Raw genomic sequence first — 15,278 nt, forward strand, 5'->3', positions numbered from 1 at the left:
AAAGTCTAAAATGGTCAGAATGGAGACTTATCATCCAGTGTAACTAAACTATGACTGTGTTCCCCTGTGAAACTATTTCTTCCTTAAGCATTATAACTACAAATATGCCAAGTCCAAGGTTTCAGAGATGGAAAGCAAAAACTCTTTAAGTAGGCTATTTGGGAAAATATATCCCTAAGGTCCTTGACCATGAATTTTGACATCTGGCCTATAGCCCCTCTGATAGCCAGGACTTATGTAGTTGTTCAAGCCAGCTGGAAGAACTCAGACTCAAAAACTGAGAGTTCATGACCTGAGCTGAGATCAAGAGTCGGATGCTTAACCAACAGCCACACAGGTGCCTCTGTACTTAATCTTTTGAAAAATGCTGTGATAGCTAGAAGGTGAACCAGAATCTATGAGGCAGAACATCTTGTCAACCTAATTTTTGAGCTCACAGTAGATACTTCCTTTTGCTCTTTATCAGTCTGGCTGAATTTTTCAAAGATTTAGCTTTTGGTTTCATAGATTTTCTGTGTTTTGTCTTTCATTGATTTCTAGTATAATTGTAATTTTGTAATTATTTCTTTTCACTTACTTGCCTTGAGGTTAATTTGCTCTTCCATTTTTGTTTAATTATGGTAAAAAAGGTGGAATCATAGATTTGAGAACTTTCTGCTTTTCTAATATAGGTATTTAGAGCTATATATTTCCAAGTACTTCTCTAGTTTTACTGATTTTCTGTATACTCATTCTATTCATTATTGGAGAGAAGTATTAAAATCCAACTCTTACTGTGGATTTGCCTATTTCTCCTGGAAGTTCAATCAATTTTTGACTTGTGTACTGTAAGGTTGTTACAATTCTTAGGTATATACATATTTAGAAATATTATATTCTCCTGATGAACTGACCTCTTTATTGTATGGAATGGCTTTCTTTATCCCTGGCTATATTCTTTGTTCTGTTACTTACTATATTTAAGTCTAATATAGCCACACCAACATTTTTATTATTAATGTAATATACCTTTTCCCATAACTTTTATTTTTAATTTCATTATTTCTTTATATTTATAGTGTGTTTCTTATAACATACAGTAGGTTATTGCCTTTTTCTACAACATAATTATCTCTGCTTTTCAGTGAGGGTGTCGAGACCATTTACATTTAATATGATTACTTGTATGGTTGGCTTTAAATTTACCATACTGTCACTTGTTTTGCATTTGTACCACCTCTTCTTTGTTGCCTTTTTCTTTTTTTTTTCCTGTCACTTTTGGATTGAGTACATTCTATAATTTCATTCTATTTTATTTGTTGACTTATTAGCTAAAACTCTGTATTTTGGTTTATACTATATACTTTAACATCCCATTGTGAATATTCAAGTCATATATTATACTTCTTCACATATAAGCATCTTACTCCCCTCTTAGTCTCTCTGCTATTGTTGTATATATTTCTGTCCTATTTTTCTTATAAATTACAAAATATCTAGTTTTAATTTTTGTAATATGCATTAGTTTTTAATTATTTAAATTAGAAAAATAATTTATATATTTCTAGATCTATACCATTTCTAGTATCCTTCATTCTTTCATTTTGATTCATATTTTCACCAGTATAATTTTCTCCTTAGTGTAATTTTTATAGCATAGGTTTTGCTTATGAATTTTTACAGCTTTTGTATGTCTGAAATCTCCTTTATTTCTGAAAAATATTTTCACTGGGTATGGGATTCTAGGTTTGTAGTTTATTTTCTTCCAGTACTTTAAACATATTTCTCTACTATCTTCTGGCATGAATTTTTGTTGTCAGATGAAAAATTCACCATATCTTTGTTGTTGTTTATATAATGTATCTCATTTTGCTGGCTGCTTCTAAGAATTTCTTTTTCACTGGTTTACAAAAATTGTGAAATTCCATGGTTTATTTTCCTTCATGTTTCTTGTTCTTGAGGTTTATTGGTCTCATAACTATAGACTCATAGTTTTATTAATATGGAAGATTTCAATAAATTTTTCAAATAAATGCCATCCTCCTTCCTCTTCTTCAAAGACCCCAATTAATTACATAATGCCTTCTTGAATTTGTACCACAGTACAATGGTGTTATGTTGATTTTCTTCAGTCTTTTTTCCTCTTTGTGTTTTATTTTGCATAGTTTCTGTTGCAGTTCTTCAAATGCACTCATTTTTTCCCTGCAGTTCCTAATCTACTGTTAACCCCATTAGATAATTTGTTATTTCAGATGTTGTAGTTTTCATGTCTGGAATATCAATTTCAGTCCTGTTTATGTTCAATCATTCCCCTACCTTCTTGAACATGTAGAATATAGTTATAATGACAACCTTAAAATAACGGTCCATTATTTATACCATCTGTACTATCTTTAATTAATTATTTTATTCTCTCATTATGGGTAATAGTTTCCTATTTCTCTCAATGCTTAGTGATTTTTAAATTTGATGCCAGACAGTATAAGTTTTACCTTGTTTGGTGACGAATGAATATTTTGTAGCCTCATGAACTTTATTTCTGTAAATATGATTGAACTTTTTTCTGTGATTCAGTAATATTATTGATAAACAATATGTTGCTTTTTGGTCTGTTTTGTAAACTGCTAGCAGAAGCATTTAGTCGAGGACTAATTTTGGCAGATCATTTTGTGTATCTACCTTGTATCCCTGAAATTGTGAAGTCTTCTAGTCTGATTGGTGGAAACTATTTCAAGCTCTTCATGATCTCCATCTAATGATTATTCTATATAATTATTGCTAATGATTCCTTTTTGAGTCTCCTAGTTTTCTCCCATGGATACACTAGACCGTATTCAGCTGAAGTCTTCAGACTTACGCAAATCTCTCGGCTCTCGCCTCTCTGGTACTCTGTCCTGTAAATTCTAGCTGCCTTCTCCTTCCCAATCTCCCAGTGCTATCTCACCCACTCAGGGAGATCTCTGGTATCAGAGACTCAGCCTGGGAACTCTCCCATCAGTAAGCTGGGGCAATCACAGAGCCTATCGCATTTGTTTCTTTCCTCTAGTTTTTTGTCTCATTTGTTTCTTTTCATTGCTAATGCTCAATATTTTGCAACTGTTGTTTCAAGTGTTTTTTTTTTTCCGGTTTTTCAGCTGTCTCAGAGGTGAGGGTAAATTCAGTCCCTGTTGATATTTAACATCTAATTTCAACTGAATGAGATAATAAACATTTCATGATGAGAAGTTCATTTCTCATAGACCTGTAGGTCACATAAAGGGCCCAAATGCAAAAGTGAAGCTAGTTTTCAAATGAATATGCATTTTTGGCAGAAAAGTATATGTGATTTTCCACCAAAACCATCGAATTGTGCCTAACTACGCTGCCTTTTAGAATTTTCTGGAGGTTCCATGTAGCTTCTTTATCTCTTCATAACACCCAAATGATAGTGTGGTTTGCACTGCAACATGGACTTAATGTGAAGCCTGACCCCAACCTAATGTCTTGTGATATCTTACAAATTAGCCAGTAAATTAGATCATCATGCATAAATGTAGTATATTTTGTTTCCACAGTTTTAAAAAGCTCAATAGGTTTCTGTAATCCATCTATTACTTTGGAAGAAATATCCTGTCCTACCCTAGGCTACTGAAACTTTGTAAACCTGCCATTATGGCAGTCTCTGTCTCTTGATTTCACAAGGTTTCTCTCTCAACCTTTGGTACCCATATGTTAGAGGAAGCCGTCCAGTGCTTGTACCTCTTACTTTTAGACACCATCAGCATAAGGTCATCAATGTAAAGACCAGTTTGATGTTTTGAGACACAAAGATGGTTAGGTTCTCTCCAGGTTATGCTATAAAAAACAGCATAAGTGTTGACTAAACAGGGAAGAGAAGTTTTTACCTTTGCCTTGCAGAGGTAAATTGTTTAGGAATGGGAAGAAACAGCATTATTTAAGTCAGTATTTCTCTAACAGGAAAGTGCAAAAGAATTAAATCTTGTTAAAATACAGAGTTTTGGGCCCCACCTCTACAGTGCTATCTTGGGTGAGACCCAGGAATTTGCATTTCTAATAAGTTTTTATGTGATGCTGATGCTGCGTGTCCAAAAACTACACTTTGAGAACCAATTTAATGATAAGGAGTATTAATTTTCTTCAGTAAATATATTGCATCTGGAAACAGAGCTACTGTAGGCATTAATGACTGATTTTGTTTGTAACAATCCATTGTAAGTCTCCAAATCTGGCTTTCCAACAGGCAAAATATGTGAGTTAATTGACAATATGTTTAGAATCCTTGATACCTCTCACCACACTCATCTTTCTCGTGTTTGATGGTGATACTGTTCTGCATTACTTCCAGGGGTGAAGCTCTGCCTTTGATTTACTCTCTTGGTAGTGGATATGGTTTAGAAGCTTCTAGTTACTTTGTCCTATCATAATAATCCCCCTCCAATAACCCATAGGAAAACTCAGTGGTCCCATTAGACTCATTCTGAGATGAAGGGAGTTAAGATTTCACCTATTACCGGACATCAATATATGCCCATTATTAGGGCAGCAGGCTGCACTGAGAGTCTTTAGTGATTAGCAGCATTTCAGAGACTTTAATTAATAATCCCACAGAAGTTATGAGTATTTCTCTTTCACACATGCACAGCCATCCTGGTAAATGTCTATAGGTCTCACAGAGAAGATTTGGGGAATACATGTAGTCTTTATTAATGGCTATGTTGCAGGCCATTTCTTGAAGGGAACCAACTTCCCCTTCAAAGGAGGGCCTCTAGGCATGTGTATTGATTTCGATCTTGGATCTGGATAAGAGGCTCTGAATCCTCATTATAATGATTTGAGTTAGATTTTTAGCACTAGGCCTAGAAAAATTCTGCTTTTCTATAGTAAGCCACACCTCAGTAGGCTGCTCATCTATTTCATTCTGAGGGTCCTGGTGATCAGAAAACCACTGACACAAGGTCATGCCAATTCAACACCTATTACCAATTCAACACCTGCCTTATTAATGTGATTTTGAGCACGTGTTTCTGATGATTAAGCCCCTTGGCCTGGCCTCTAATACTCTGACATCCCACTATTCCCACTGAAACAAGGCACCATTTCTATCATAGCATTTCCCACTATCAGTCATATTTGGACTATAAAGACATTCAGTGTACAGATGTTTTAAGATGCTTTAAAAGAGGGAGTGTCATCCATACACCTTCAGGGTGATTAGTGGAGGGGAGCTGAGGTGGATACACATAATAAACCTGCTACAATATTCCACTATCCCTAAATCTTAAGATTTCACCTTTATCAAGAGTAATCCTCTCTAAGGCTGCAGCTTCAGAACCCCAACGTCCAGAGTCTATACCAGAATGTTAAAATCACACTCTATGGGTGTGGAACCTAGACATTAATTTTCATTTTATTTTTTTATGTTTTTTATTTTATTTTTGAGAGACAGAGAGAGACAGCACAAGCAGGGGAAGGTCAGAGAGAGGGAGACACAGAATCCAAAATAGGCTCGAGGCTCTGAGCTAGCTGTCAGCACAGAGCCCGACGCAGGGCTCAAACCCATGAGATCAAGACTGAGCCGAAGCCAGAAGCTTAACCGACTGAGCCACCCAGGCTCCCCTCATTTTTATTTTTTTAAGGCTTCCTCTGTGACTTCAATGTACATCAAAGGTTGTGTGCCACTGCACTATGTCAGAAAATTTCTAGCATTTATTTCTCATTGATCGTAAACCATAATTGAGCCCAAACTTCAGTTAATTAGACTTTTGGGTGTGAGAACCATTCTGTGGGTAACTAAGCCCAATTCATTACCTTTCAAATCTCAGTTGAGTATACCTAGAATCCAAAAATTCAAAATATTTGTCTTTTCCCTTGTCTGCCAGAGTATCACAGGGTCCCATTCTTTTTCCATGAGGGTCTTTATCTTAGCAAAAGATACATGGCTAATTTTTCCATTTAGTTGGCTTTAACAATCTTGCAATTACATTCAGACCTTGGGCTTGATACTCATTCATTTCTGCCCTATGGCTACTGGAGATAAGGGACCCTTTTAGGTTTCCATAGAAGCTTTCTGATTTTTCATTCATGGTCTGAATCAGACCTTTATTTTTTTTCTTTTCTTTTGCTACAGTCTTTGTAATAACCATTGTTGCCATAGTGACTAAGTGGCACAGCCACTTGATCTCCTAACGCCTTCATTGCATCTGTACTTCATCGTATGCCACCACTAGTGATTATTTGACTAATCACGATGTCACAGCATGCCAGAGATTATCAGTGTCCCATTTCCCCAAGCAAAGAAGCTATCTGTGAGCTCTCAAATATGCTAGCTACCCATCCCAAGAACCTATTTTAAGGGTGTTTCCTGGGGCCACTTCTTGTGCCAATTACTGAATCACTCAAGATCCTGACAGGAAACAGATGGTACTTTCAAATGGACCAATTAAGGAGAGGACCACTTACAGAAATATATATTGGAATAAGAGAAAGCAAAAAGAGGTGGGAAAACACTCTAGGGTTGGCAAAGGCTGGGAGCTTTTACTACCTCTCAGCATGAACTCTACTCTCCTTCCATCTTCTGATAATCTGGCATCTCCCACTGAAAAAAACTCAACCAGGATAACTCTGCCCAGAGGTTAAGAGATATAGATCATACATCTAACAAGGGATAAACTTCTTCAGACATACAGGAAACAGAGGATATGGGTACACTTAGACAGACTGGGAAAAGTCTAGCAGACAACCAATTTGGATCTGAGCTCCAACATGTTTGTAAAGCTCTTATTTACATCTTCAAGTTGATGTCTTAAAGACATCTTAGCTCCAGCAGATTAAAGCTCACCTGAATCCAGTCTGCTTGCTGTTGAAAAGGAACTCTGCCTGAAAGCAAGAAAGTTAAACATAATCCTTAACATCATCTTCTCTTTTGCTTTCCAGTCCACCTCCAATACTTGGTGGACTTTAACTTACTTATTTCATGTATTTCTTCACTTCTTTCTATCACTATTCCAACACGGTCACTAATGCAATATTCCCAAACTATTGTTACTTCTTTCTCTCATGGATATAATATGCTTATTATTGTTAAAAATTATTTAGACTTTTATTTTGAAATACAACATAGATCCAGAAAACTGCATAATTTTAAATGTAGAGCTCAATGAATGACAGCAAAACGGGCACTCATGTAACCACACGTGGTCAAGAAATAGGACAGAATTAAAATCCCAGTAGTTCCCCTTTAGTTGTTTCCAACTATCTCTTCCCCCTTTCTTCCCGAAAGGAGACCTGTTACCTTGACCACAAGCACTATATAATAGTTTAGTTTTCAAAGAGACTGCTTTATTAATAGCTTTGTTGAAATATAATTTGTTTATTTAGAATATTTTTATTACCCCCCACAAAAACCCTATACCTATTAATACTCACTCATCATTTTCCTAAGATTCCTCACCCCAGAGTCATAGGCAAACACTAACCTACTTTCTGTCTCTATAGAATTCCTATTCTGGATATTCATAGAATAGAATCATACAATATATGGTCTTTTGCAATTGGCTTCATTTGCTTAGCATTAACATTTTCAAGGTTCATCATTGTAGTATGTATCAGTGGATCACTCCTTCTTACTGCTTAATAATAATTGTATTTTATGGATATAGTACATTTTATTCATTTATCAATTGATGGACATTTGAACTATTTCTACTTTGTGGTTATTATGAATAAAAAATATGAACATTTGTGTAAAAGTTTCTTGCGTGTGGTGCAGTTATTATTTAACTTAGATCATATCAAAAGAATGACTTAACAGAGAGTAGGAGGTAAAATAATGGCACTGCAGAGAGGTCCATGCCTTACTCCCTAGAATCAGCGAATATGTTCCCTTCCATGGCAAGAAGGACTTTATAGATATGACTGTGGGTAAAGATTTCATGGTGGGAAGAACATCCTGGATTATCAAGGTGAGGGTAATCCAATCTAATCTAATTTCTCAACTTCATGTGTTTCTCTTGATCTACTCTGTATTCTACCTCTCATTTTGTATGTCCAAAGGAAGCTGTTATTTTTGAGATGCATAAATTGTGTTCCTGCACCTCTGAGTGGCTGTTCTGGATAAATTGGAGGTATCATAATGTACCAGTTAAAGGAAAATGGAGTTGGATTATTTGTTCCTTTGGCTTGTTCTCTTTCTGGCTCTGGGTTTGCAGTGGTGCCATTTTTCTGTTGCCTTCCCCTAGAGGAACTTAAAAAAAAACCCACTAAACTATTCTTTCCCTATGAAGTTATTTTGGCACCATTGTGGAAAATCAATTGACCATAAATTTAAGGGTTTATTTCTTGGCTTTAGCTCAGTTCCATTTATCTATACATCTATCCTTAGTCAAATGCCATAATGTCTTGCTTACTGTAGCCTTGTACATTTTGAAATTAGGAAATATGAGTCTTCCAACTTTGTTCTTTTCCAAGATTGTTTTCGCTATTCTGGTCTCCTTGCATTTCCATATGAATTTTAGAATCAGCTTGTCATTTTATGCAAATACCAGGTGGGATTTTGACAAGGATTGCATTAGATCTCTAGATCAATGTAGGGAGTGTTGCCATCTTAATAATATTAAGTCTTCTGATTTTTGGTGATAGGCTATCTTTCCATTTTCTTGAGTCTTCTTTAACTTCTTTCAATAATGTTTTCTAGTTTTCAAGGTACAAGTCTTTTGCTTCATTTGTTAAATTTCTTCTTAACTATTCTATTATTATCATTATCAATTCTACGGCAAATGGATTGTTTTCTTGATTTTATTTTGCATTGTGTATTGTAAATGTATAGAAAATACTTTTTTGTATATTGATCTTGTATTCTACAACCTTGCTATATTCATTTATTACTTCTAAGAGCTTTTTTTTTGGTGGATTCCTTAGGAGTTTCAATTTTATAATTTATTTTTTATTTTTAATATAGTTTATTGTCAAATTGGTTTCCATACAATACCCAGTGTTCATCCCAACATGTGCCCTCCTCAATGCCCATCCACCTTTCCCTTCTCCCCCACACCCCATCAACCCTCAGTTTGTTCTCATTATTTGAGAGTCTCTTATGGTTTGTCTCCCTCCCTCTCTGTAACTTGTTTTTTTCCCTTCTCCTTTCCCATGGTCTTCTGTGAAGATCCACATATGAGTAAAAACATATAGTATCTGTCTTTGTCTGACTGACTTACTTCACTTAACATAATACCCTCCAGTTCGAGCCATGTTGCTGCAGATGGCCAGATTTCATTCTTTCTCATTGCCAAGTAGTATTCCATTGTATATATATACCACATCTTCTTGATCTATTCATCAGTTGATGGGCTTTTAGGCTCCTTCCATGATCTGGCTCTTGTTGAAAGTGCTGCTATGAACATTGGGGTACATGTGTCCCTATGCATCAGCACTCATGTATCCCTTGGGTAAATTCCTAGTAGTGCTATTGCTGGGTCATAGGGGAGTTCTGTTGTTAATTTTTTGAGAAACCTCCACACTGTTTTCCAGAGTGACTGCATCAGTTTGCATCCCCACCAACACTGTAAGAGGGTGCCTGTTTCTCCCCATCCTCACCACTTAGGAGTTTTTATATACAAGTATTTGTCACCTGCAAGTAGAGACAATTATACTTCCTCCTTTCCAATAAGGATGTCTTTTACTTTTTATTTTAATTTCTGATTAATTTTCTTGGTTAGAATCTCCAAAACAATGTTTTATAGAAGTGGCAAGAGTGAACATCCTTATCTTTTTTCTGATCTCAAGGACAAAACATTCAGTTATTTTCCATTAATTGTGTTGTTGTGGGTTTTATAACCTCAACTTTTTACTAGGTCACGGTGTTCCCTTCTATTACTCTTTTGTTGATTAAAAAAAAATTGAAAGTCTTTTATTGATTGAGATACTCATTTTTTTATTCTTTATTTTATGAATGTGGTATATTATTTTCATTGTTTTTTGCAATTTTGAATTCTTGGGATATATCTCACTTGGTCATGATACATACTCTTTTTTATCTCATACCAGATTTTGTTGATAGTTATTTGTTGAGAATTTTATGTTTATGTTCATAAGAAACATGATTTGTAGTTTTCTTATGATGCCATTGTCTGGTTTTGGTATCAGGGTGCACTGCCATTGTATAATGAATTGGTAAATGTTACTTTTTCATTTTTTCTGGAACAGTTTGTGATGGATTACTGTTAACTCTTTAAACATCTTGTAGAATTTGCCAGTGAAACTGAGTCTAAGTTTTTTTTCTCTATGAAAATTTTAAAATGACTAATTCAATGTATTTTCTTGCTATGTATGTCTATTTAGCTTATCTATTTTTTTCTTGAGGCAGTTTTGTTAAGTGCTTTTCTAGGAATTTTCTCATCTACTTAATTTATTTATTTATTTACTTATTCATGTTTATTTATTATTTTTGAGAAAAAGAGAGCCAGAGCATGAGTGGGGGAGGGCAGAGAGAGAGAGGGACACAGAATCTGAAGCAGGCTCCAGGGTCCAAGCTGTCAGCACAGAGACTGTTGGGCTCAAACCCATAAACCACAGACTTGAGCTGAAGTTGGATTTTAACCGATTGAGCTACCCAGGTGCCACACATCTAAATTGTGTAATTTATTAACATAATCTTTTACTCTTAAGCTGTTTCTTTATACTTAACTTAGGTTACTTGTGGGTAATATATGGTGTATACTTGGGTCTTACTATTACGTTTGATGGGAAATACTTTTAATTAAGGTGTTTAGACATTTATTTTTAATGTGATACCTGGTATGTTTGGGTACAAATTTATCATCTGCCCATGTTTTCTTTTCTGTCATATTTGTCCTTTGGGCTTCTTCTTTTTTTTCTAACTTCTTTTGTATTAATATTAATTGTATATTCTGTTTTATCTTATTTTCAAATTTATCTTATTTTTTGGGTTTACTAGCTATACATTTTTATTATTTGTTCTAATATTTTAGTACATCTTTAACTTATAGTTTGTAAACAGTAAATGATAGTTTATAGTTTACCAGCAAGTGATATTATAATTTCACATATAACAAAAGAATCATAAATTGGTGTTTCTCCATTTTTCTTCTCTTGGCCTTCGTGCTGTTGCTCTTATGTATTCTCCTTCTACAGATGGTATAAACCCCATAATGCATTCATATTCATTTTGCTTTAAACACCCAGATATCTTTAAAAGATCTTCAAATCATAAATATAAAATCTTTTTTACATTCAGCCACAGTTATCATTTATGAGTTTCTCTGGTCCTTTTTATAAATCCATATTTCAGTCTGATGGGATTTTCTTTCTGCCTGAAGGACTTTTCTTCACATTTCATATAGTGCAGGTCTACTGGTCATAAAGCCTTTCAGCTTTTGTATGTCTGAGAAAATCTTTATATTTCTGTTGTTATTTAGAGATATTTTTGCTAAGTATAGACTTCTAGGTTAAGGATTATCTTTACTTTAGTGTTTTAATAGTTTTGTTCCATCATCTGGCTTGTACTTTTTCTAGTGAGAAGTCTTTTGTCATTCTTACCTTTGTTCTTCTCTCAGTAATGTCTCTTTTTTGGCTCAGACTGATTCTAAGGTTCTTGCTTTATCACTGCTTCTAAACTACTTAATTATGACGCATCTTGATGTAGTTGACTTCATGTTTCCTCTGACCAAATTCCATTTTATTTTGTAGACTTGAAGGTTCATATTTTTCAGTCAGTTTAGAGAATGTAAACATTTTTTATGTTCCTTTCTTTATTCCCTTCCAGGGATTTTAGTGAAACATGTAATAGGGTGCTTTAAGCTGTCACTGACCCAGTGTTCCTATTTTCAATATTGTTCTTTCTGCATTTCATTTTGGACAGTTTCTACTACTTTGGCCTTAAATTCACTCATTTTTTTCTTCTAAAAATTCTAATTTGCTTTAATATAATGCAGCGTATTTTTTAAAACCTTAAACATTTTAGTTTTTATTTCTGTGTCCTTCATGTGTCCACTTAACATGCTCCATTTTCTTCTGGCTTCCTGAATACATAAATACACGTGTAATAAATGTTTTGAGACTCTTGTTTACTAACTGAATCACTTGTATCATTTGGTGGTCAGTTCTGAGTTACTGATATGTCCCCTTATCATAGATTGTATTTTTCTACTTGTTTGTATACCTGTTAATTTTTCATTAAATGACAGATGCTATCAAGTTTACCTCTTTGGCTACTGGATTATTTTTATATTGTTTTAATATTCTTGGGCTTTTTTCCCCCTTCTGGGATGCATTTAAACTATTTGGAAACAGGTGGATCCTTTCAGGTCTTGATTCTAAGCTCTGTTCTGTGGGACCAAGCAACATTTATTCCAAGGCTAATTTTGCCTCATTACTGAAAAGCCACTACTTTTCTGCATAGTCTATCCAATGTTGCATGTGATATGAAGTTTCCCAGTCTGTCTTGAGGTTTTCCAGTCTGTCTGTCAGTTTTTCTAGAACTGGCACTAGTCTCTGCCCTGTGTGAACATCAGGTATTCCCTCTAATTCTCTAAGAATAGTCTTTTCTTGGCCTCATCTGCATTTGGACATCTGTACTTGGCTAAAGAGTGAAGGGTGACCCTCTGCAGGTCTCTGTAATCTTCTGCATGTATGGGTATTTTTCCTCCCCGATGAAGACCAGTTACCTTGATATCCCTGGTCTCTCAGCTTAGTCTCTTTAACTCTGGGGGACTGGCAGTCTCCATTAGTTTCTTTCCCATTGTGCTATGGCCTGGAAGCTTTCTCCAAATAGTCAGTGGGGCAATAGTAAGGCCAAACTCAGTATTTACTGTCTCTTAGGGAACACTACCTGGTGTCCCATGCATTTAAAACTCATGTCTCACTTGACTTTCCCTAGCGTTTTGCTTGTTTTGGGTAGGAGAGTAAATCTGGTCTCTGCTTGTAGGAAGTGGAAGTCTAATACCACATTATTATTTTTTTCAAGTTTATTATTTATTTATTTTGAGAAAGAGAGAGAGAGAGAGAGGGAGAGAGAGAGAGAGAGAGAGAGAGAGAGAGAGAGAGAGAGAGAGGAAGCAGGGGAGGGTTAGGCAGAGAGAGGGAGAGAATCTGAAGCAGAATCTGTGCTCAGTGTATGTGCTGCCAAAGTGAGCACCAGAAGCTATGCTTTAGTGCAAGCCCTACGCAGGTTCCAACCGTGAGATCATGAGCTGAGCTGAAATCTAGTGTCAGATGCTCAACCCACCAGGTCACCCAGGTACCCCCAATACTACATTATTTTAATTCATCTTCATCTTTATACCAATGCCAACTTTTCTAAACTTAATGCTACTTTAGTAGTGCTAGTTTCTTCACTATATTCTTCTTTTTCAAAATTGGTTTTGACTATTTGGAATTCCTTGTACATCCATTGATTGTTAGAATTTTCTCATAAATTTCTACAAAAAAAATTGACAGGAATTGCATGAATTTATAGATGAATTTGTAGATGATTTCCTGCTTAATCTTAGGTTTTCCAAACTATGAAGTCACTATATTTGTTCACTTACATATTTTCAACTTCTCTCATCAATGTTTTGTAGTCTTTACTATAGAAATCTTAGCTGTCTTTCCTTAAATTTTTGGTTAGAGTTTTGGTTATATTTTGATGTTATTATAAATAGTATTTTATATAACATGTTCACTTGTATGTTGTTAGATGTAAAATCAATTGATTTTTAAATATGTTTTATTGACATGTAGCTGGCATGCAATATTATTTTAGTTCCAGGTGTCCAATATAGTGATTTGACAATTCTATACACTACTCAGTGTTCACTATGGAAAGTGTAGTCACCATCTGTCACCACACTATGTTATCATAATATTCTTGACTATATTCTCAATGTTGTACTTTTCAGCTCAATAATTTATTACTGGAAGTTCGTGCCTCTTAATTCTCTTTATCTATTTCACCAACCCGCCCCCCCCAACTTACTTTTCCTCTGGCAACCCCAGCTTATTCTCTGTATTTAAGAGTCTGTTTTTATTTGTTTGTAAAATCTGTTATTTTTTTTATCATCCTTGGGTACTACAAATTTGATCAGTTATAAGTTCTAATAGGCTTTTAAAGAATCTTTTGCATTTTCTATATATCCATTCATGTCATTTGTTAATTATAAGTCTGATTTCTATAGTCCCTTTTTGTTTGATTATCTATTTAGTTGGTTTCTTTATTGCACTAGGTAAGACCTCCAGTATTGTGTAGAGGAGAGGAATATGTATTTTCTGCATATTCCTGCACTTCGAAAGAAAATATTCAGTATTCCACCATTAATTATGACATTACCTATAGGCATTTCATAGATACTCTTTATGAGATGAAGTAAATTCGCTTCATAGTTTGAGAGTTTTTGAGGTTTTTTTAAAAATTCTGAACTGCTGAATTTTGTCAAATTACTTTTCTTTGTATATTGAGATCATCATATAATTTTCAAAATTATAAATTTTGCCTTACGAAGTAGCATTTAATTAATCTTGGCAAGTGTTACATGTGTACTAGAAAAGAATATGAGCCCAAATTTGCATGTAGAATTTTAAAAATACTTAAAATTCAAATCTTCTGAATACCTGCTGATTTTTTTTAGCTGTAAATACCATCAATTACTGAAAAATGGTTATCACAATCTCTATATATGACTGTGGATTTGTATATTTCTCCCTTTAGCCATATCAGTTTCTGCTTCATGCAACCAGGTGGATACTCCTTTAGAAATATTAAATCATTTGGGAGATTAATAGTTTTATTATAATAAAATATGCTTCTTGATCTCTTTAATATTAATGTAGCCATAGGTACTTTCTTATGAGGAGGATGTGATGATCTTTCATGGGTTCCATTCTCTTACTTCTAGTCTGCCAAAGTCTTTATACTCAGAGTGCACCTTCATAAACCTCATGCAACTATTTGGCTTTGTTCTGTTTTTATTGTCATATAAGATTGCCACCTCTGCCTGTTAAAGTACTGTTTTCATTTATTTATTTATTTATATTTGAAGTTATTAGCATACAGTGTTATATTAGTTTTAGGCACACAGCAATTCTATACTATTTTGCCCATTTCTAATAGATGTAAATTTTGCCATGATAGTTTCAATTTTCCCATCTTGCTACATGTTTTCTATCTGTTCCATGTTTTCTTTTTCTTTATATTTAAATTTTTAAATGTTTATTTATTTAAAAATATTTTGAATGCTTATTGATTTTTGAGAGATAGACAGAAACAGAGCATGAGTGGGGGAGGAGCAGAGAGAGAGACACACACA

The sequence above is a fragment of the Suricata suricatta genome, chromosome 1 (assembly GCF_006229205.1).
Source record: "Suricata suricatta isolate VVHF042 chromosome 1, meerkat_22Aug2017_6uvM2_HiC, whole genome shotgun sequence".
In the NCBI taxonomy this organism is placed as follows: domain Eukaryota; kingdom Metazoa; phylum Chordata; class Mammalia; order Carnivora; family Herpestidae; genus Suricata; species Suricata suricatta.